Source organism: Pinus tabuliformis, chromosome 1_2, assembly GCF_031772625.1.
Source record: "Pinus tabuliformis cultivar Carrire ecotype Pingquan chromosome 1_2, CPIR1, whole genome shotgun sequence".
In the NCBI taxonomy this organism is placed as follows: Eukaryota; Viridiplantae; Streptophyta; class Pinopsida; order Pinales; family Pinaceae; genus Pinus; species Pinus tabuliformis.
Window position 1 is genome coordinate 620355278 of NC_142298.1, and position 25117 is coordinate 620380394.

The following is a 25117-nucleotide window of genomic DNA, read 5'->3' on the forward strand; positions in this document are numbered from 1 at the left end:
TTCATGCTTCATGCTGTAAGGCAAAAAAATGTCTATAACAGTTGCCCCCTAAAGTATGAGGTCGTTTATCGGGTCAAATGCTTTATCAGGAGGATCCGAAGTTCATTCAATCGCTGAGAGGCGCCCTGTAATAAAATACAATACAATACATTATTTTTCATTCTGCTTTCATGATCTAGCTGAGGCGGGCATTCCCATGCTCAGCTTTATAAATTCATTTTGGTACATAGAACAGACGATTGTCTGATGGTAGACCAATAATTCTCTGCTGAAATTATCATCCTTTGAGTAGGATGATCATCTGCTGCAATGATGTACATATCAAATGTCTTTATATTTCCTGAATATATATCGCAGCCCGGATGGATGAAACTAGATCCGGGGTCTTCAAAACTCGTTCGATCTTCACTCTAAGTACAAGTCGATCCATGTGAGAATTACGCTGAAGTCGAACATGGAAAGACATCGCTTGATTACCGGTCAATAATTTAAACCGTTAACAAGCGCGAGATGAATCACCAATAATGACAATGACCCTCAAGGTACTGCAGTACAATTCACGTGGTGTGAATAAAGGACTTGGTGTCGAACACCGCGCAAAATCTTCTGGTCGAAGGTCATTAATGTATACCTGTCGCCGGAAGTGAGAAACTTGCCATTGAGGCATGCAAGCTTCAAAGTACTGAGGGGGTTGTTCCTAGATCAACTTCTTGGATAATGAGCTGAAGTCGACAAGAAGTGATCCGTCAAAAAAGGGCCATAATGAATCCCACATCAGTGACACGGAACGGAGCTAATGATTTTAGTGGAGGTGAAAACAATCTGTGAATTATGATTCAGGGTGGCGATCATGGGTGGATGAAGGATAATGTATGGCAGTGGATGGGACACGGTTGACTCTTTCTGAACAACATCTCTTGAACATATAACGACACTGATGTGATGGATCGGTAGCATTACCCCAAATGTGGATGGTTTGGCGAAGACCATGGTGATGAGACCGGTGAATGAAACAACCCAACCTGATGTGATACGGAGGACAAAGTGTCATGTTCAAGAGCGACTTGCTACCATTAAAGCTTTGAGGTTCTCCCAATTTTTCCCCAGTCATTTCTGACCAGTACCTCTTTATTTTTGTCAAGCTTGAGGAGGATAACATATGCTTGTTCTATAACCTGCCCTTCGGGCAAGCCCATCGCTATGTTTTAACGAGCCTAGCGATAGGGAAACTCGTTCTCGTCTAAAGACAAGTTTGTCGCTATTTAATCATTTTAACGAGTCTAACGACAAGGAAAACTCGGTCCTTTTCATTTTTAGAGAGTCTAAAAAGGTACAGAAAGTTAACTCCAAAATTCTTTTTTCGTCATCTAATCCCTTAAGTCCGAAAAAGTATAAAACAATACATAAGGGATGAGTTTTCGATAATTTTAACGAGTCGAATAAAACAAGCGCTCGACCTTTTTGTGCAATAATCCCTCAGGTCCAAAAAGATTAAAATCTAGAGGAGGGATAGCTCTTCCGGTCATTTTAACGAGCTGGAAGGCCAAAACTCGGCAAACTTTTCATATTTTACGAGTCAGATGAAAAGAGCTCAAAGAAGACTCGTCTTTTGAGGAATGAGTGATAAACAGAGATAGCAGCAGATTCCAGGTACAGGTTGGAATTTTCCAATCACGGCAGTGTCACAAGGATGGCTAGGTGAAATCACTCTTCGCAGCTATTCCTCAAAATGGGTAAACAATCATATGGAGGTGAACTATCGGCCAAATGGAATGGAGGTGGCAGGTGCAAAACACGACCAAGGCTTTTTATGGCTAATAAATTTACGGTCACAATGGTTATTTACCGGTACTGGGTTCATTTTTTAAAGAGCTTGAATGCGCCAAAACACTGCTCAATCTTATGTTTATTTTTTAACGAGCATGAACTATGTGCTAAAACTGCTCGGATCTCGCTTTTCTATTTTTTAACGAGCATAAATTCCGCGGTAAAACTGCTCGATATACCAGTCATAAGATAAGAAATGTCTCCAGTGAGATAGCTATTTTTTTATGAAGCTTTATCTCACGAAGCTATGCTCCTCATTTGGAAAATTTTGACCTTTGCCCCACATCCTTTCTTTATGCAAGTTCGGAAACGACTAATCCAAAAAACAGATAAATAACCACTCTTTGCTTGCACTCCAAAAGGTTTGCATGCCCCCAGGTATAAAGTACAATTTCAAGGCTGCCCCTACTTATCCGATAAAACATTTGTTTTAATGGGTGAGGCTTGCCTCTTTCTAGTTACCCAAAGACGGTTCTATTTGCTGCCGCAAATCAATCTCTTTCTTCGGCAATGTCTATCGAAATAGACAAGGGTGAATGACTCTTTTGTCAAACACGTAACTTTGACAAAAGAATCCTGTTCTAGAACAACCCCTCTTCCTTCCACGGACGGGGTACGGACTAGTCATATTCTTTCGCGGAAATTCTACCTTATACCCAAGGTTTCCTCTGCCCAAAGCAGACCAGGATGCATGCCCCCTGGGTTCCAGTCCCATCTTTCCAAATCACTTGCACTCATCGGGAAGGAGGACTGGGGGTGGAGACATTTCTTGGGTGAATAGACCATTGAGGGTTGGTATTTGACTATTTGCGATGCGTGATCCCGGAAATGAAAGTTGATCTACGAGCTTGACCATTCTTTCTTCATGTGGAAAACACATTACTCTAAAGAGTGAGGAGACTATAGCTCCCATGCAATATATATAGTCTCGTCCAAGGAGTAGGTTATAATCTAAGGGTCCTTGAACGACCATCACGTTCATTTGAACGGTCTTCCCTTTCAATGTAACAGGTACATTGGGGAGGATCCCTAATGGTCGACTGGTTCCTTTATCAAAACCCGAGAGATTTATTATCTCAGGCAAAAGCTCCGGGGAACCCAGTGCTTTCCAAGCAATAGAGGAAAGGATACTCACAGATGCCCCTTCATCAATGATAGTTCCAGCCATTACCATTCTATAAATTTGGACTATGATTCTGAATGGTATACTGGCTGGTAACCGGGGTCTGCCTAGTTGGTTCCAATCAAAGGACACAACCAGGTTGCTTGGTGGTGGGACCGAATACACGGCCAGATATGACCCTGACGATGTTCCTTCCTGCGATAAAGGAATGGGCGCATTGCCCTGATGCTCATGAGAATCTGCATTGATGAAAAGAATCTGGATGGTGTCATCCTTATTCTCTTCAGTGAGGGTGTCATTTGAGGATGAAACCTCTGAAGGAAGAACTGGGTCAACTGCCGTATCAACCTTTAGACTTTCGTCTGGTCTGGATTCAGTAGGTTCATTTTCAATGACTGACGCTTCAGCTGACCACTTGAGCGGGCCAGCTGTATTTTCAACCAACGAAGGACTTGGCACGAGTTTTTTGTATCCAGGAGGAAGTCTCAATGGTGAAACCGGGCGATCTTCCAAAACTCTCTTCGCTTCGTCTAAGAAGGGACAACGGTGGATGGCGTGATCGCCTTTACACATTTTGCAGGGGAATCTTGCTCCCCCTCTTTGTCTTGAACCTTCACTTTCGCTGGTTGATGGTGAGCAATCAACATGGCTATCAGAGGTTGATGCTCCAGAATTATGCAACCGAGGGGACCAGTCCCTTAGTATCTGGGGAATACAGGGACAATCTCTATGGAAGTGGTCTCCTCTACATATGACACATGGCGATTTAGGCCCGGTCTATGCTGTGTGTGGATTTTTGTCAGATGTTTTTTGCTTTCCCCCAGGCGCCTTAGGCTCCTTCTTCTTCTTCTCCTTCTTCTCCATGGGAGCTTGGATTTTGCCGGCTCTACCTTGCAAAGATGAAGGATTAGAGGAAGAGTTATAGGAAGTGGAAGGCTGGTGGGCAGCTCTAGACTCATCTAACTGTTGACTCGACTGTTCAAGAACCATGGTGTTCTGAACTACATTGGTTGAGAATAGCCAAATTGGCAAGCCAATTGTCAGTCCTGGAAGCGACAATGTGGCCATGTGGGGCGCACCAACTTCTCCCCAAGAGGAGAAAGGACTAGGATTTCCATCATGTGGAATTCCTTGGTTGGGGCGTTCCATGTTCTCAACCTAAGATCAACGCGGGAATAGGAGGTGATTATGTTCCGTTTAAAATAAATTTTATAACGACGCTTTAGACACAACTTGCTTTTTCACTTTTTAAGAGTTGAGAAAAAGCTAAAGATGACTCTAGTCTCCTTCGATGTATTAACGAGCCCGAAGTGACAAATGCTTGGATGGACTTTTTCAGTTATAGAGCTTGAAAAAGGCCAAAAGAAACTGCTCTGGAGTTCTAGGCAGAGGGTGTGCCAAACTTTTCGCAAAACCACAGAATACGTTTTACGGTACGAGTGGTCGATCTTCGTGAATGCTGTGTTCACTGCATTGCGATCAGTAGGGCGGCCAACACGGTTTCCTATGGATAAAGGATTTGTTCCTGTAGGGGTCTCCCAATATATACGCGACGGTTCGTGGGAGCACAAGTCCATATTGATACTTATCGCTTCACCGTGGAGGAATCACCCAACCACTCAACGCTAAGATATCACGTTTAACGACGCCGGAACACGTCTCTAGCTTAGACCTCTATGTGTTTGCGTTATGTTTCAATGCGTTGTTATGTAAATTCAATTTATTTTAAGGTTGATCTTGTTTAGCAGTTTGCCTTTATGGATCACCACGAGATGTATGATAACACTCCTAAATGCAGTCTAAGATGATAAGCAAGCTTTTCAATCTTTCAACTTTGAAAATCTTAACTACTGAGGGAAAAGAAAGATAACATCTTTTCACACAGATCATAGAGCACACACTAATGCATTTTCCCCTAAATCAACATGCAAACTGTCATAATGCACATGCACAATGCAGGTATTTCTTTTCTCTTTCTTAATGTTTGTGCGACACAAAAAGAAAGTTGTTGTATAATTTCGAATTCAATTTCAAGTGAAAGCAAACAAGCTTGTCCAAAATCGAAAGACACCTTAAGATTTACTTGTTTCGACACTAGAAATATATAAATTCAAACCAAATGACGAAAGCAAAAGCTCAATCAGCTATGAACAACAAACAAACTAACTCTTAAGATCAAAATGACACTTTATCACAGGTCTAGATCTAAGAGGTCACAGCAAGACTAGTTCACTTTCGTTATGGGAAACTGTAAATGATACAAGAAATACACAAAGAACAAACACAGTTTCTTTATACAACCGAGGCGGAATAGTGGCAAGGAAAGTTGGTTTCAGATAGGCACATTGACTGGTAACAGGCAGCAAAAACAAGAGTGAAAACAGGGCAAGAAACAGCAGGAAACCCCAGTAGCACAAGGCAAGACTGGTCCAGCGCAGGTGGTACACAGGCAGTTTGACCTTCAGCGTAGGTAGCCCCTTCGGGAACTGTGCTGAAATGCAGACAACCTTCACACAGCCTGCACTGAAGAACGAAACTTTCGTTTCTCTTGGTTTCCGGGTCACAGATTGCTCAAAAATTCACAGTTTTTGGCCAAATCAGAAGCTATCAGTCAAGGACACACTAAGGGATGACAAGGAGGATTAAAAGCTATCACTAAGAGCTTATTAGAGTCCTTGTGGATCAGCTCTTCAAATCATAAACTTGCCCAGAAACTGAGCTAGAGTAGCTGCCCTCTACTTTGCATTTGAAAGATCCAAATGCAGTTCGATTCGGTACTCCCTGTGTTTATGAAATGAATAGCAAAAACACAAACAACCAACAAGATACGATCCCCAGCGGAGTCGCCAATTTTTTGTTGGGAAAAGTATCCAATACGGAATGACCCTATCCCACTCTAAGGGTGATAGTACCTCAGCAACAATCAAAGCAAAGCTATTCAAGATTACTTCTTTATGAGATGTAAGAGAGAGGAGAGAGAGATCCACTAACCGTTATCTTCCGCTAATGATTGATCCAATCTTCCCTCTTTGTTGCTTGCTCCCAGCTCCTTGCTCTTTCACTGGCCCAGCTACACAAAGATCCTGCAAAAGAACAAGAAAAGGAAACTACAAGAAGCATACATCCGTAATTGATTCAAGGATTAGAATAAATCAAATATACAAGCATCAATACGCCACAGAGACACATGCATATAGAAGAACCTCAAATGCTTTATTAATGGAAGAAGTAAAGTTTTGAGAGTGCTACAACCATAAGAGGCCCAATCCAGCAACACCTCCCAGTAGAAAGAAATCTCCTCTTCACCTCCTTCAAAGCAATCACCCAATAGTTCTATACTCAAACCAACAGCACTTCCTTACATTCACAAGATTCCAGCCCCCCTAGACCTCATGAGAGAGCTCTATATATAGGAGTTTTGGAGAAAGGATGAGTCAGCTTGAGCTTGGTGGAGCTGACTAGTGTCCTCTCCCACTTCAGTTATACTTCAGTTCTTGAGTCCACTTGGAGTTTCTTGCTTCCACTTGGAGATCTAGATCTTCTTACTCATCACAAGGCGAATTCCCTGATCCAAGTGTCATTTTGGAAGCTTCCTGGGCATTTGACACCTTGCAGAATGACTGTGCCACTTGGCCAATCTCGCCCAGCGCAGGTAGCCTTCATTAGAGTTGACATTCAGCGCAGGTATAGAGTGGAGCAATTGACATTCAGCGTAGATGCTCAGTGGAGCAGCTGACATGATCCAGAATTAGCTTGTTTTTTAGTGTTTTCAGGTGGAGAACTGATATTTAGTGCTGTGGTTTGCTGACCTTGTTCCTCTAGGGGTAGGAACAACATGTTTAGGGACTTTGGATCCCTTAGATTATTGACATTTCATGCTTCATGCTGTAAGGCACAAAAATGTCTATAACAATGAGGTCTCTTCCACAGGTGTTATGTCAGTATCCTTCTGGAAGGCTTTAGGCTCTCCGGTGCTCGCTATGTCCAAAATGACTCTCCAAGCATTTGACAGACACATTTTTTTCCTAAAGGGAATTGTTCCAATTTTCCATCGACTTAGGGGGGGAAACTATCCATGTTGATGTCGACATTGTCAACGCCATGTTATATTACAACCTACTCCTTGGTCGTAGCTAATTTTATGCGATGATCACATTCTTGTCGTCTTTTTTTCATCTTCTTTTATTTCCTCATGAAGGCAAGATTGTCACTATTGGTCAACTTGACTTCTGCATGCCATCTGCTTAGATTTCCACTACTGGGAATTTTGTACCACTTGTGGGAGGTAACCCTGGTCAGTATAAGAGTTTTTGAGCTAAACTCTTTAAAAGTTAAAATCTTATGGGGTTTTTCCTCAACTCCCATCTCCCGACATTCCTTCTACATCTTCTAAAGCTCCTATTCATATAATCTCTTCTGACACCTGTCGACCCCATCAATCTCCTAATCCTTGGGTGGTGTTTCCTGTTATCATGGAAGCTGGTCAAGCTAGTGAGTATCGTCCACCACCTCGTGTGGAAGATATTGCCTCTTTGACAGTCTCTTCGTTACCTCCTAGCGCTGGTCAGAAACTCCATCCCAATATGGAATATGATCAAGACCCTTTGCCCACACAGGCCACCCCTCTTCTTGTTCAACATGACTCCCTCGATGATGATCCTCCCCACTTAGTTAAATTGGAGGTCATGGATCTATCCATTGATAACCCTATGGAGATTATATCTCTTTCTGCCTCTATCCTCCCCAATTTGGAATAGGTAGAGCTTGGCATCAAAAATCTTGATTTGACCCAAGGGGCATCTCCTCGGCCTTCCTTGGAAGTGCCACCCATAAACCAAATCAAGTCTTGGGATTCTACTACCGAACTTGTCAACGAATTTCTACTTGTTGATGAGCGTCTTGTACCCACTTTATGTCATGATCCTCCCTTGTGCACTCACGTTAGTTTTGAAAATGTGACTATGTTACAATGTCTGTGGCATGGTCAACCTTTCCGAATTGGGTATTTTGAGTTCCTTTGGCATGGCCCTGCATTGTTGAGCCATATGGTACCTTTACCTTCCATGGGTTTGCATATGGAAACCCTTGGCCTATTCCTGGTTGTGGGCACACTTTGATGTGACCTATTAGACTGTGTTGTGCTTGCGCATATTATACACAGGAGTGTGATCCTTTATCTCTTTTTTGTTTGGTGTGTGATGCGAGTATTTGTCATGCCTTATTTATGCCAAAAATCCAAAAAAAATTATAAAATAAAAATAAAAAAACACATGATCCTTCTTTTACCTCCTCCATGTTTATTTATTTCATTGCATGATTTAACCATGGGTCTTGTCTTTTTGGATGGTTTTTATAGGACATGGTTGTGTTTCTATTGCGACATCCATTGGATCTTAGGTGCATTTCTCTAAACATGGCATATAGGGGTAGGTCAACTATCACTATCATCGTTGCATTATTGACCGCCAGTGCCATATTTATGCCTTAGGTCCAACCCCGTTAAGTTCTGACTTTAGCCACTCTGTATTATGCACGTCACCACTTGGTGGTAGAGATTACCTGATCATGGATACCCTAGATAGCACCTCTTTTTTGACATGGTGCCCTTGCAGTCATTTTTTATTTTCTTATTAGAATGCTTCCTTTTGACCTGACATGACCTAGAATCTGAGCCACATGTCCACTTCTTCATCTCATTTCTGGCGTTGCCCCAATATGATTCCATAATTTTTCTCCCTTGTGATTGCCACTCGTCTATCAACCTATTTTTGTAGTTTGAGCCTTATTTCCTCTTTTCGATCGTCATCATCTTCTTGGCCTATCACCCGCTTTCACTTGGTGTTTAACCTTTCTTTGAGGAAACACTACAATGAGTGGTCCTATTAGACAGCCTCTTGTCCTCATTATGTCATGAGTAGTTACAACGTTACTGGAACTAGTTTCTACCCTCTATACCACTCGTTCTTCCAAGAGGGGTTTTATTTAAGCTCATTTCATACTCCTTAATTAAGAAAATATTTTTGAGTGAACTTTTCTACTTCACAATTGTTAACATACCTGAAGTGTCGTCTACCCAACATAAGTTTAACCTTTTCCGGACTAGGCTAGAATTGTTACAAAAAAGGAATACCTTAGTCTAGTGTGGCTAAGAGGTTCCCCCTTGTATACTTTTATCTCTTTTTCAAGTTTGGGGGACAAATTTACAAAAAAAGCAACTTATAAAAAGAGAAGGGAGGGAACACCATTTTCCATTAGTCATTGAAATGGGAGCGTTAGTTACGTCACCCTTGAACATGGCACTTGTATGTTTCATTATCTCATAGTTGGGTTTTAGCTTGCCTAGGAGCCATACCATCCATATGAGTCTATTTACTCCTCCGACTGGTTACTCTTCTAGTCATATGGAATGTGCTTCGATGCCACCTGCGTCGTTGCATGATATCAAATGGTTCTCATTAGTCATGCTGCCAAGTCACTCTTGTGTCATGCCACTATGTGTTCAAGGGAAGTCTCAGCCTATGTCAACCATTTGTAGTAGCCTATTGACCTTTTTGAGTCGGCCATCCCCATGTCAGTTGTACTTCACCGCTTCATGAATTCATCCATTCATTAGATCATCCTTGTATGTCTTGTTATGGTTCTGTGATTTCGAAGATTGGTAAGAAAAAAGTCACAAAAGATACATCAAACCACTTATGAGTCTAGGACCTAGTCTTCCTGGACAAAGAGAGGGCTCTTCCTATGTAATTATGATTTAACTTTGTTTTTAGTGCTATAATGTTTTAGGCTAGATATTAAGAGTAAAAAGAATGTTTGTTTGTTTGTTCATTTGGTTGGAGAAAGATCATTTTTTAATATTTTCCATTGGGCTATGGATTCATAGGTTGGGTGGTAGCATCAATATTACCGAGCGTTTACAGGGAAAGTTAATTTTTCATACTAGATCTCTAGAGTAGAGTGATAAATGGAATGAGAGAAAAATGATATCAGTCAGGATTAAAAAGCGGTATGTATTTTCTAATTGTACTTCAGAGGAAAACATACAGATTGTAAACACAAATGGCAGTAAGGTGCTCCAACAACATATCTTAAACTATATTTTCTTCTTTACAATAACAATTAAATATGGATGGATTGATAAATAAAAATACATTAAACATAGAAACGAAAACATCATGAAGTCAAAACAGATCAAGTATCTTGTAAACTGTCCTTTTTATTGATGCTCTAGCTCAAAATTACGATGCTCCAAATAGAAAAATCGTTCTAATGACTAGGGTCCAACCCCTAATACTCCCAATGCATGGAGTATTTAAACAAAAACTACAACGATTTTCCTTGTACACTTGGAAATCTATTATTTATTACAATGAAGGGAAAAATTGACTAATGTAGCCAAGGAGTGGCCACGCTGAGAAAACTGGGACAAGTGTCCCTCTTTTCTGGGAGGCTGTTGCCTGAAGTATTCATTTGACTGGAGTGGTTCTATTGAGGTGGTTGATGCTGACTCATGCCTGTATGGTCACTCTAGTCATCCTTGTATCTTTCTTCCTAGTAGTCACATAAGTCACTCCACGCTTCCCCCTCTAGGATCTTGATCTTGGTTAATCTTCGATAAAATTCATCAGCACTAGTGTATTTTGCAAATGATGGCTTGACCAAAAACACATGCTTCAGCTCATGTTCAATGTAAATTTGATTGCCGATTGCTTCTAGTAAAGCCTTTCTTGTTATGTTGCCTTTGATGTTGGACAGATTTGCAGCATCTATGGCTATGCCTTGTAATTTCTTGACATAATCCCCTATGTTCATGAGTTTTTCATTTATAACAAATAGAGAGGGAAGGCCTTTTTGATGTAGAGGCTACATTCTATTGAAAAGCTTGTTGACTGTCAGCTCTAGAACTTGACATTTATCTTGAAGTTGCACATTTAGACTCTTCTTTTTCAACACCTTTTTGACTTGTAGTATGGTCTCTATCCTGTCTACTACTCCCAAGTCTTCTAGCTCATATTTGTTTCTTACATTCAGAAATTTGATAATTCCGTTTGTCGTTGTTGGCATAACTCCCAACTCTATATTGGTGGTTGAAATGGCTTCTTTGGATTTCTCTTCTAACTCTTTCTGCTCAAATATAATTTGGATGCTAGGCCAAATTTCATTCATACGATACATTATATTGTGCAAAATGATCTCCTTAACCCTCCCTAGAGTATTTCCAATGGAGGATTCTTTTTTTGACTTCTGAAGCTTCTCTATCAATGCCTTTGCTCTCTACATATCTACCACGTGATTGTTTTAAACTATTTCAATTTGATTTTGTAGCACACCAACTTGGGATTCTAGCCTTCTGATTTCTTCATTCTTCAGATTCATTCCTTCCATAGATCTTGCCAGCTGTTCTGCACTACTTCCTACTCCTGTGTCTGCACCTGCTGGAGTAGTTATGGGTAGGGCTACTAGAGGAAGGGTCTCCACTATTGTGCTAGCCATCTGTTTTGCTTTTTCTTTCTCCCGAACCATCTTTTCCATCTTTGTCTCCATCTATTTGATTTGGATGGAGTGATCCACTATTATTTTCATCATGTCAGCCTTTATGCTCTCTATTTCCTCTATTTCCTTGGTTAGTGGGTCATGTGTAGTGGGCAACTTGAGCTGCTTATTCAAAGTTGCAATGTATAACTCTTTCTTCTTTATTACTTCTTTAGCTGCTTTTGTATCTAAGGGATCATAGCCAATTTTTGTTACTAAGTCTTCCAAAGACTTAATCCTGGTGTCCTTTGACAATGATGAAATCCTCTCCATCTTCAACTGAGACTAAGAATTTGAGAGGGCCACCTACATTTTGAAATTTTTTTTGGAAGTGTTGGTTAAATTAGATGAAATCATTTCCCTTGTTTGCTTGTTCATCTCCAGCTGATCAATTGGATGGAAATTCTTTACATCAAACTCAAAGGAAGTCTACTTGTAGTTTGCTACAGTTTTGGGCTTTGATGTTTATGCCTCCAAAAATTCCATATGCATTATGCCCTCCAGTGAGTCAAAGGTAGAGAGAATTCTGCCTTCTGCAGTTGCACTCTACTTCCAAAACTGAGCATAGATGCTCTTATTTAGTATTTCATTTTTTATTTTTATTCCTCAGAAGGTATCAAAAATTGTCTCTTATTTCTCTTCAGTCACCTTTGAAGATGAGGACACTTGAAAAGATTGTTGTCTTTCTGAAATTGGAGTAGAAGGAAATGATTGTCCTCCAGTTGTGGAGGAATCTGGAATATCAATTATGTTTATTACAATCTGCTGTGGTGACCATTTATCTATGTTCATGTGTTTTCTAGCTTTTTTCCTATACCTCAACCTGAATTCTGTCATGGAAATATCAGTTCCTAGTGACTAATATTCTCTTGACCTCTTGCCTGTTATCCTTTGCTCCTGTTTTTTTCCCTTTTCAGACCTTTCTTCAGTAATTTGTTTCTCCTGCTGCCCTGAAGTTTTTGCACTTAAAGAGGAAATTACTTGCTCCTTGGCCTCCTGTAATGTATCTAGCCTCCAATCTGTTTGATTCATATATTTATTGATTTCGGGCCTTTGAGTGTGCATTTATGTATTGGACTTGTTTTCCACCCTCTTCTTAGAAATAATACCCCATGGGTCATAAGACCATGTGAAGCTATGGGTGAAATTCATCTCTCTTAATCTTCTATCTTCCTCCTCTCCTACAACTTTGTTGTTTCAAATGAAGGGACCAATTTGGGACTTGATCCTGAATTGGGATTTCTTCTTGGCTGATACAAAATACATCTCATCTGCATTAATCATTTGTCTAATGTACTCCAATGCAAAGACCCTCATGGGGAGGAACTTTAGCAGCTTGTAGGGGGCCAACTCATAGCCATACACTCTTATTTCAGTGTGGTTTTGGTACAAGTACCAATCACCAGTTCTAGCTTGATCAGACAATTGCATAATTATATTTATATCTTCATTTATCCTTGGTTTTGCAATCCCACTGATGAGGCTCATTGCTACGTGGACAAAAATTTCCACAAACGTCTTGTAGCTAAAGTCTTTTTGATATTTCATTACCATGTTGTCCAAAATATCACTGATTGAGGTTCACCCTCCTCATTCATTTTGCTAAATAAAAACTGGAACCTGTCTACTTGAAAATGAAAAAACATGTAAACCAAAACTGAGGAGTAATGAAAAACTTGATATGTGAAAAAAATGACAAGTTCTTCATGGATTTCATCAGTTAGAAACTGGTTGAACTTGAAAAGGACAGAAGGCTTGGATTCAGTTGAGAGGATAGATAAGAAAGCTATAATAGCTTCATTAAGCCATTGGTCAGAATAATAGCCAAGTAAATAGGAAAGAGTTGTGGCAATATGTATAGTTCTGTCAGGGAAAATAGAGGAGGAATAAGGAGGGTTTTTGTTTGGTAGAGGTGTGTTCTCAGCCATGAAAAGTTCTAATGTTTTATCTCTCTTGGAAATATCAAGTTTTTGGTACGTTTCAATCAGAACTTGATGTGAAAAAGGAATAGCTCCTTCAATAACCAGGGCCTGCATCATCTACATGATGGATTGAGCATCAATTATGAATAAAATATGTCCTTTTGGGGCCATCACTGCCCTTTGTTGTGGGTTGTAACATGAATGACACGTCCTGATCAGTTTTGGGCAACTAAGTGTTTTAGGGAATATATAGAAAGGCAGGTTGGTGTCCCAAAGGCCTATGTCATCCATTTCCTCCATGAATTTGTTCTCCCACCAACAATATATATTAAATAGATGAAATTCTGAGAGGGTTTCATGTATCTTGAAATCTATATCGGCCAATGGTAAATGATCTAAATCTAGTGGTGGGTGCACCATTGGGTTGAATACTTCTAGTTCTTTCTTCTTTGGTGCCATTGTTGTTTTCTTTGCAGCTTTCCTCTGAAAATTGTCTTGTCCTAAATCTGTAACAGAAAGGGATAAAGGGAGTGGGATTTCAATGAGGGAGAAAGAATAGGGATTTAAATAGAAATGGGATTCAAGAGTGGGAAATGATGATCGCTGCAAGAAAATGAGTAATCCTGCATCGTATTATTGTGCTTTGGCTTCATTGCGCATTCTTGGTAATGGTTGAATGGAGTGGAAAGATGCCTGCAAGTGAACAATAACAGTTAAAATTTGGAATTGACCTGAATTGGTGGTTTTATGATTTGTAATCGTGTTGTTGGATTGGCCTGATTTGGAGTAGGTCTGTTGGCTAACGGTCAAACCCATTTATTGCTCAATGACAGGAATGGAAGTGATTGGGTGGATGGGATGGTTTGGCGTCATGAGGTGGTGGGTGTCCAATAGTCGAATAGGTTAGTGGTTTGGATGGTATTGAATACAACTTTTCAAGGGGACTATGGAGCGATAGGTGGTATGAAAGGGGGGGTGTGAACTGACAAGGGCGTGACACATATGGGGGCGGAAACCATCGACTTCAGACCCCCACTCAGGATTAACTTTTGGAGGGTGGGGGGGCCGGAAAGGGACGTGGGCCATTAGATCAAGCGGAGTAAGAGGAGATGGGGTGAAATATGGTAGGTTTATTAGCCACGATATGACAGGTGAGTATGGTAGTGGAGTTTAGAGATAAATGGGGGCAGACTATAGAGACAAAGGGGTAAATAAATAACGTTTAAGGGGGAATGATTATTAATGGGATATAAGACCCCTTCCTTATAAATTTCCTTATACCGACCTTAGAAAAGATTGGAATTTTCTTCTAACCTTAGGAAAATATTGGAAACTGACTTCCAACTTTTAAAAAATGTCTTTTGATATCCCTTCTCTTTTCTTTGAATCTACTTACCCTTATTCTATAGCCTAACATTTTTTGTTTTCTTCCATTTGTAGGGTGCACTTAGATTCACAGACCCTTTCATATTTTTTTTACATCTCTTTTTATTTTAAAATCTAACCTACTCTATCACTTATTTCTCCCCTTTGGTCTAGATCAAACAGTTGAACCAAATTCAATTATACCTAGCTACTGATTTTCCAAGGTTAAATTGTTTGGCAAATCTTTATTTTCTAACCTATGAACATAAATTGAAATTTGTTTAATTATGCTTAAACTATATGATTTGAACAACATTTCGGGTTCTCTTTTCTTGTTTCTTTTTCTTCTTTTTATATACCCTCTTTTCATTCCTTTTCTCTTTTTTTCTCTTTTTAATGAAATCAATTGAAAATTGAAATCTTATGAACAATTTGAAACTTGCAAACTGTGAAATTCTTAATCACCTTGATATCTTATAAATTATAGGACCATAACAGTGGCTCTAGATGGGGATGGCACTTCTCAGCTTGAAGTGTCAAGAACACATGACCAGTAGCCTTGAGTCCTTCAAATCTGCTTTGTCTTCAATCTATTTTCTTAATTATTTTTTTAATGAACTAACCAGCTAAACTTGAAAACTGTGATATTTATAATGGAGTGGGGAAATCTTTTTTCTTATGAAAAATAATGGTTCAGCATCCTTCCATTGACATGACCTCCTGATAATTCTGTTCCATCCAATTCTTTGAGAAAAAATGCATTATTCCCTCTGAAAGCTGAAATGATATATGGACCCTTCCAAGGGTTCTCAAATTTACCATGTTTTCCTTTGTCTTCTCTTCTTGAGTCCCACATTAACAATTTCTACCCCATTTTTAAATCATCAGCCTTGGTTCTTTTGTCAAAAATTTTCTTTATATTTTCTTGGACAACTTGAGTTCTGTTGTACCTCTGTATTGCTACAATTGAATAGTCTGATATATCCTCCTTTGTATATCATTACACTCACTTTGTATCTCCTGGATAATATTCATAATTGGTACTCCAATGGAAGAAGGAAATAATGCATCTATACCATAAAACAATTGAAATGGGGACATGCTAGTTGATTTATTTGTAGTCAATCTGTCAACCCATAATGCATAGATCAATTTGTTGTGCCGTGACTTCTTATTGTCCTCCAATATCTTCTTACTAATGTTTACCAAAATTTTATTGGAAGATTTAGCCAACCCATTACCTTGAGGGTAATAAGTTGTTGAATGTCCCAAAGAGATATGATATTTGTGACAAAAATCCACCATCTTTTTTTACTTGAAAGCTGCAGCATTATGAATGACTAGTTTCCTAGGACAGCCAAATCTAGAAAGGATATTGGTTTCAAGGAACTTTATTATGACATATCAGTAGCAGTTCTTGAAGTAGTGTCTTCTATCCATTTGGTGAAGTAATATGTGGTAGTTAGGATCCATTTATGTTGGCCAGAGGATGGCAGATGAATTTCAGTAATGAAATCCAATCCCCATTGTTGGAAAGGGCTTTCAACAGAGATGGGTTTCAAGGGCAGGGGTAGTAATTTTCTCTTTCCTTCAAAGAGTTGGCACTTGTGGCAAGCAGTTACCATCTTATGGATGTCTGGGAATAATGTAGGCCAATAATAACCATCTCTAAGGATTTTATTAGCAGTTGTCTTCCAATATAGATGGCATCCGCAGTCACCTTCATGGAATTCTTGCATAACTTTTTCAGCATCATCCTTTAACAAACATCTGAGTAAAACACTGCCAGCATCTTTCTAACACAATATACCATCAACAATACAAAATTTGACAACTTTCAATTTGAGAAATCTGGCTTTTGTTTTGGATAATCCAGGAGGAGCATTTAAATTGAAAATAACATATAAAAGGTCTAAATACCAGGGAGAATTTAAATATGCCTCATCTATTGGTGGAGTTTCCAGTTACTCAAGATCATCCAAAGAAAACATCATATTGATGTCTAAAGCTTTGAAATTTGATTCAGCCATAAATTTGGCTAATCCCTGTCCTTTGATCAACTTTGTGGGCTTGATTTCTATATCACATCTATCCATTTGCCTATCTTCCCATCTGGTCCATTTTGAGTAAGAATATCTTTGACCACTACATTGCGCACATAAGCAATGATATGAGAATGTAAAACATAAACCCTAAAGTCTTTTATTTCTTTAACTACAGAAAATGCTTGTTTTTCCATGATATTTTACTTCAAAGAAGCATCTCTCAAAGCTTTGCTAAAGAATGTTATTGGCTATTCATGTCCATCATTGTTTTTCTACAATAATACAAAAACAATAGTATGTTTAGATGCAAAAGAAAATATTATGAAATCCTTAGTGAAATCCGGGCTGATTAAAACTGGAGCTTGTGTTAATGCATGTTTGACTAGGTCAAAATATTGCTTGGATTCCACATTCCATTTGATTGCTATGTCCTTTTTGAGCATGTTTGTTATATTCTTGAGTAATTCAGACATACTTGGTATGAATCTTCTCAAAAAATTGATTTTTCCCATAAAAGATTGAAGTTCCTTCATGTCTCTTGGATGATTGATTTTAAGGATGCCTTCAATCCTACTGAGGTCAATCCTAGTTCCATCTTTAGAGATGATATGGCCTAAAAGATTTTCTTCTTCAATACCAAACAATGATTTCTTAGGATTGAGTGAAATATCGAACTTTCTGCACTTTTCAAATACTTTTCTTAGATGTGCTATATGTTCTTTATCAGTTTTTGAAAACATTGTGATGTCATCGAGATAAATCACAATGAAATATCCAATCTCTTCTGAAGAGGCAATGTCCATTGTCTTCTGAAAAGTAGCACCTGCATTCATTAATCCAAAAGGAATTTTAACATACATGAAAGTTACCAAAGGGGTAGTGAAAGCAGTTTTATCTTGATCATTAGGATATACTAAAACTTGATTGTATCCTGAGAAACCATCTAACAAGAAAATCCTACTAGAACCTACTACCCTTTGCAATATGTGATCCATTTTCGGTAAGGGATAGTTGTCCTTCAGAGAAACCTTGTTTAAATTTATAAAGTCAATGCATAGCTTTATTTAACCACTTTTATTTCTTATAGGAACAATGTTGGATACCCATTTAGACATCTAATTGGGACTATGATCTTAGCATCATACATATTTTTGATTTCTTTTTCTGCCAGAGGCACTAGGACAGGGTTTATCCTGTGTAATTTTTGTTTGAAGGTATTTTGATCTTCTTTGATTGGAATCTTGTGTTGTATAATGCTACTATCATAGGCTTTTAAATCCTCATAAATCCACATAAATACATCTATGAATTCTTTGAATAGAGATATATATTTTCTTCTAGCCATGAGAGGTAGTGATTTTGACAATTTTATGATTTTGGGGTTCTATTCCCTACCTATGTTGCATTCCTATATGTTTGTTCCTATTGGTTCCATTTTTGGTTTTCTAGTAGTATCATTAAAATCAAATAGTTCCTCTAAAGGAGCAAGTCCTATAGGTAGAACATTATCTTTAAGCTGTAACACTTTGAATTCTTCTTTTTCTGGATCTTTATGGATTTCAGTTTTTTGTACAGTTTTATTTACAGGAAATTTCTCCTCATAAGTAGCAGTTTGATCTAAATCATTAGAAATTTGACCCAAATCACTATGTACAATATTCTGACTATCTATTTCACTTTCCAAATCTATGCTACAGTCTTCAAATTCATCTTTTGATTGCAAAAAACTTTCAATTTGTTTGTCATTCCCGAAAACGTGCTAGTATCTCATGTTATCAGGAATTGCAGGATGATGTTTTACATCAACTATGTAATGCTTGCTTGGATGAGGTAATTTCCAAGTGTTGGCTGAAAAGTCTAGTCCATTGGCTAGAGCATTCTGGAGTCTAGGGATAACAACAAGGTCATACTCTTCAAATGTTTTGAGGAAATCAGTTACAACATTTCGATATTCTCTCAATCTAGGGTGTTTAGCCAAGGTTTGTCCTTTGATTTGTCTAATGATAAGCTCAAAGTCTCCGTGGACAGAAATCCTTTTAGCACCTATCTATTTAAGCAACATCAAGCCTAATAATAATGCCTAATATTTTGCTATATTGTTTGTACACAAAAAATTCAGTTTATAAGAGTAACATTGAGCCTGATTAGTTGTTGGATTATATAACCAGATTCCTGCCCTTGATCCTATTTTACAACATGAACCATCAAAAGTCATATTCCAAAGAGGTTCTGTTTCAGCGTTTTGCTGCATAATGGGCACTTGAGTGTCATGTTTTTCGTTGAACTCATTTTCTGCTTGTTTCACCTGCGTATTTATGTCTCCATCATTGTCATTATACAAAATGTAGGAATCAATATCAGTGTGAACTGAGTAGAGGGGATCATTGTCTGGCCTTTCTTGACTAATCACCATGTAGTTCATTAATGTTTATCTATATAGTCTCCTTCATTGATCAAATACTGGTATTGTGGCATAAGCTATATCTGTTGGAAATAATACTGAGAGGGGGGGTGAATCAGTATTATCTAGTTAATAATTTTGTTTCCCAAACAGATTTTTATACCCTACTTCAGCTAAGTGAACCAGCGTGTACACGCGATTGTACCTAAAGCAACCAGTGTATATGCGGAGAACTTTTGATTTACCCAATTTCTCATGCATTGAACTTTAACTAGTATATCAGATATTTATTAGACAGTGTAGTAAAAGCAGAATAAAGCATCACACATAAGAAACACACATGAACACCAAGATATAAGGTGGAAACCTAATGTGGGTAAAAACCACCTGCTGTTGTCGTCTCTGTCTTCTTTTAATAATAAGAAATTATGTTTACAATCTTATATTGGTGCAGACTTGTACCAGTATGCAGGCTTCTACTTCCAGAAGGTTACAAACTTCTCTCATTCTCCAGCTTCTTCTGGAAGGGAGCTCCAACCCCCTAACTCTTGTACTAGCTGATATGTTTACTAGTACATAGGTGGCGACCTACAGAAGGCTACAACCTTCTTTCTTCCTTCAAGGACCACGTTTCATAAATTTTCAGACTACATCCATCAACAACATCATAATTCAATCATCAAATACATCTGCAACAACCAATCATTGAAACTCAACCACAATTGAATCAATCAATCATTTTGACAACCCATCGTTAAATCATAATCAATCTGATCATTCAAAATACTGTCACTAGAATACAATAACCAGAACCCAGAACTCTACAACAACAAACAGAAACAACTGAAACATACTTTATGAGGTATACACTACTTCCATGTGTCGAACTTGCGTGTATACACTCTTTTATCAAAGCCAACTAGCGTACACATCTACAAATATTAATTCATAATTCTGCAGCTATTCTAGACTTCAGTTATACCCAAATCATAATATTTACAGAACGACACATGTGTCAGTATTCAGATCTAGACTATACATGATCAAACCACATAATGATAATTCATTTCAAGCCTTAAGATCCCAATCCATCATTAGATCTTATCCTTCATCAACTTCTAAGGTTCATCCTTGGTTTAGATCAATCACAACACCATAAGACAATAACCTGCATACTAGATCTCACACTTCATCAGATATTCGATACTTGCACACCTGGCCTAATGATCTTCTCCTCCTTTTATATTTTTAGGCCTTTCTCAATACCATGGACCAAAACCACTTAGGACAAATACCTTTTTCCAAATACCTAGGGTCAATACCTTGGACCAGATACCTTGGACCAATACCATGGATCAAAATACCATGGACCAAATACCTCGGACCAAAAACTTAGTTTTCCAAGATATACACGCTTTTCCTTTTGTGAAAGTGCGTGTGTACATATACACTACTTGAGGTCAATGAACCTGCGTGTATAGGCAGCTTGGTCAAGGTGAACCTACATATACCCCTCTTTCTTCATTCTTTGTAATCTGATCTACAATTCTTTGATGTTAACCTGTTGTACTATGATCTTTCATTTGAGTGAGTTTCTATCAAGGACAACACCTATATCATAATTCCAACAATCTCCCCCTTTGGACTTGATGGAAATAACTACACCAAGTCACTCTCCCCCTTTGACATCAAGGGCAAAGTGTTATGCTCCCCTTTGACATACATTATGTTGGTCATGCTCCCCTTGAGTACATGCTGAATTTTCTGATATGTTGAAATGTGTTGATTGAGCTCCCATGATTGAGTCCATGCTCCCCCTGAGCACAGGCAAGGTCCGCAAAAAGATTTTCTAAAAAAATAACATGACTCTATAACTCAACTATGTGAGGATGACCTTCCTATCTGTAGTGACTCATACATACATCCATCTCCCAACCAAGTGGGGATATACCAAATTTGACTCATCCACCCAACCAAGTGGGGATATACCAATTGTTTATACATGTCAAAAACAAGAAATATTACATCATCCATCCCATGTAAAGTGGGGATGTAAATTACATCATTTGTCTAGGATGACCCATTCAGATGTATGAGAAGAAATATCACACCCTAGACTTTTACATGACTTGAGTAGAAAATGATATAAATATATGAAGCCATAGCTGGTCTCAGCAACCATAATGCCAAAAATTCTGAATGTACGTGAAGACTAATGCTCTCCCTAAACCGGTGCTACTTATGCATTGTTAGTAGGTCAAAGATCAAGGCATCTTTGTTAGTTAGATAAAATTAATGAACAAAGCATATTAATCATCAATATCAGTTCAAGCACCCATATCAGAGCTTGCCCCACTTTTTTTCTTGTCTGAAAAACATATACGCTCCTTGACCCATAGAAACCCACGTGTGAACATGAATACACTTCAGGAAACATGTGTATATTCACATTTCTCTGAAAAGTTTGATTTAACAACAGGATGATGCAGCAACTACTCCCAGCTTTTGTCTGAGATATTCAAATGTCTCTTTGGGCAGTGGTTTAGTGAATATATTAGCAACCTGTTCTTTGGAGGGAACATATTCTAATTTGACCTTTTGTTCAAGCACTTGTTCACGTAGAAAATCCCTGGTTTTCGCAGAATTAATATGCGATCTCCAATCGTCGTCCAACGATGAAACATCCGAAGAAACCATCGTGGATGAATCTTTGTTTCTGATATCTTCAAGCAATCCATGGTATGGAGATATAATCATCTATCTCCAAACCTAGAAATATAAGTCTAATACCTCTCACTCAAAACAAAAATGTATTCGATACCAATCAAAAGACTACATGATCGTCAGTGATACACTTTACCGTCATGGTGTCGATACAATTCTGAGGAGGCCGAAAAAGTCCTGAATGATTGCCATTCAGGCGTGTGTGGGCGGCATCAATTTGGTTACGCTATGCACAAAAAATTTTACGAGCAGGATACTTCTCGCCAAAAATGTTCAAAGATTGCATAACTACAGTTAGAAGTTTCCATGCATGTCAAATTTTCGATAGCAAAACTAGAAAACCACCCGCGCCCCTACAACCGATAGTTGTTGTTGGGCCATTCGCCAAATGGGGCATTGATTTCATGACATGTAACCCCACCTCGATCGGGGGGCATGAGTATATCATAGTCGCAGTAGACTATTTTACCAAATGGACTGAGGCGATGCCTACATTAGATAACACCGGTGAAACAACTGCCCCTTTCTTTTTCAATCATGTAGTCACCAGATTCGGCGTTCCACAGGATATAGTCATAGATCATGGATCGCATTTTTGCAATCACATGATGGTCGAATTGGCTGCCAAATTGGGGTTGTCCCATGACAAATCTACTCCATATTACCCGCAGGCCAATGGACAAGTTGAAGCAATCAACAAAGTCCTGAAATGGATGTTGCAAAGGATGATTGGAGTCCACAAAAGGAGTTGGCACCTAATCCTATACTCAGCATTGTGGGCATACCGAACATCGGTAAGGAATGCAACCGGGTTCACACCTTTTCAACTGGTGTACGACCTAGAAGCAATCCTACCAGTTCAGTGCGAAATCTCGTTCCTCAAACTCGCAGTCGACCTTCTCCCCAGAACTTCAGAAGAGGAGGCTCGTTTCTTGGAACTAATCCAATTGGATGAAACCCATCGTGATGCCGCATTGGCTAACTAAGCCCATAAGAAATGAGTCAAGGCGCAGTTTGACAAAAATGTCAAACCGCATGTCTTCTCAGAAGGTGACTTGGTCTTACTTTATGACCAGGAATCCGATAAATTGGGAGCAGGTAAGTTCAAGTCTTTGTGGATGGGCCCCTATATTGTTAAGCATGTATTAGCAAAAGGAGCCTACGAGTTAATGGATTACGATGGTATTCCACTGGCGCAACCCCGTAACGGGTTGTACCTTAAGCGTTACTACAAATGATTTAGTGTGGTAACCCATATGCTTTTGTTACTTTTTTGTTTTCGCTAAGAGTAATTTTTTTGGTCAAGTAATCCACTTTTTACATTTGTCACAGATGTCGAACCTATTGGAATCTTTTGTTGGATATGCCAACGGAGTGATTCGTAGTTCGCAGAACCTATCTTCTGTGGCTTGGGCCATTTTTGATCCAAGCGGCGAGTTAGTAAGTTTGAGAGGGGTATGTATTGGTCGGTCAACAAATAACATCGCTGAATATAGCGCGTTGGTAGAACTTCTCTCTGATGCCATCACACGTGGCATAAGCCGACTTGTCGTCAGGTTAGACTCACAGCTCGTCATACTACAACTCACTAGTATCTACTCTGTCCGAAATCCAGCTATCTATCGCATGTTCCTAAGGGTAAAGATTTTGGAAAGGCAAATTGATTTTATTCAATATCATCATATTTCCAGAAACTTAAACACATTAACGGATTCATTGGCAAGTTATGTGTTAGATAGACATTTGCAACATTTATAAAAAGAAGCATTTCATCAGTATTTGCATCAGGATCATGTAACTTAACCAAAATAAAACTCCGAAAATCAAAAATATATATATAATTGTTTATGGTTTACACATAATGTTTTGTAACCAAGACAAAATTGGTCAAATGACCCATAACTCAAAATGCTAGAGGGCATCCTAGTCTAATGATGCTGGTGATAACAAGTCACCGCCTGTGCAATCATGCGTAAAAGCCTACTCCATCGACTCGGCACACCAGTAGTATGTCGCTGCAACCTCAGGGGTAGCTCATCAGTCCTCATGTCTGGAATACCAAGAGTGAGGCCTTCGACCTGATCCTATAATGCTGAAAGAGTCTCGACCACATCAAGGTCACGAAGGATAGCCCTTCCCACAGCCTCTCCTGCTGGAGTGGTAGCTGGCACTCTCAGGCATACTACTGGCCGGACTGGTCCAACATCTGCATGAGAACATGAGTTTTGATTAGTCCTAATAGAAGAAAGCACAAGAACATTGTAAAAGAAACGATAAACAGAGATATGGTCAGAGAATTTACCGATGACACCCCACTGCTCGCCAGCCAGCAGTACCAAATCCGAGTCACCTCGGAAATCCATACCAGCATATGGATACTCAGAAAAAACCATCTCCTGACGGTTGAACCACTTGAAAAAGGTATCAAAAAAGGAAATCTGGGACTGACCAGCATGTCTGGCCATAAGGGCGACCCATCTCTGCATCCGTGGCTCAGTGGGTGGAGGTAAACCAAGTGAAACATACTGCGGCTGCATCAACAGGATCTTTTCCAAGTCAAAAGCAGTCAAAATAGAACCGTATCCAAAGTTCTTCAATCTTCCGTTTTTCACCTTGGTCAGTTTTTCTTTCATCACAGAGAGTACTGCATCACACCAGTTGAACACCTTTGGTTTAAGGCATTCCAAGGTGTACTACATATAAGACCTGTTGGCCACGTGAAGTGCCACACTACCAGCCAGTCTAGCAAAAGTGAACAGAATGGTCCTCAAGGACCTTCCAGTGACATCTCGAATATTGATCTTGCCGTCCTTACTCGGCTGAGATCCCTCTCTGCAATACCTGTGAATGTAATCTCTCACAGATTCACCCCCACAGGCCGAACCTGACAATGAGATAGGGTCACCCCGCCTAGATAACCCGGTAAAAAAATAGATGTCCACGACAGTCAAAGGGATGAACTTGCCCCTAATCTGGAACACCTAGGTGGTAGGATCCCATGCATCGAGAAAATATTGCAACAAGTTGATTTGTTGCCTCATGCTAGAGATGCGGAAAAACTTGAACAGGCCACAATTCCGTAGTGCATTTACCGTAACCGGATCATGTAAAGCAAGCATGTCCTCTTCTTCATGCTCACGTTCTCACCATGTAACAGGCATTTTGCTCCAATGAATAT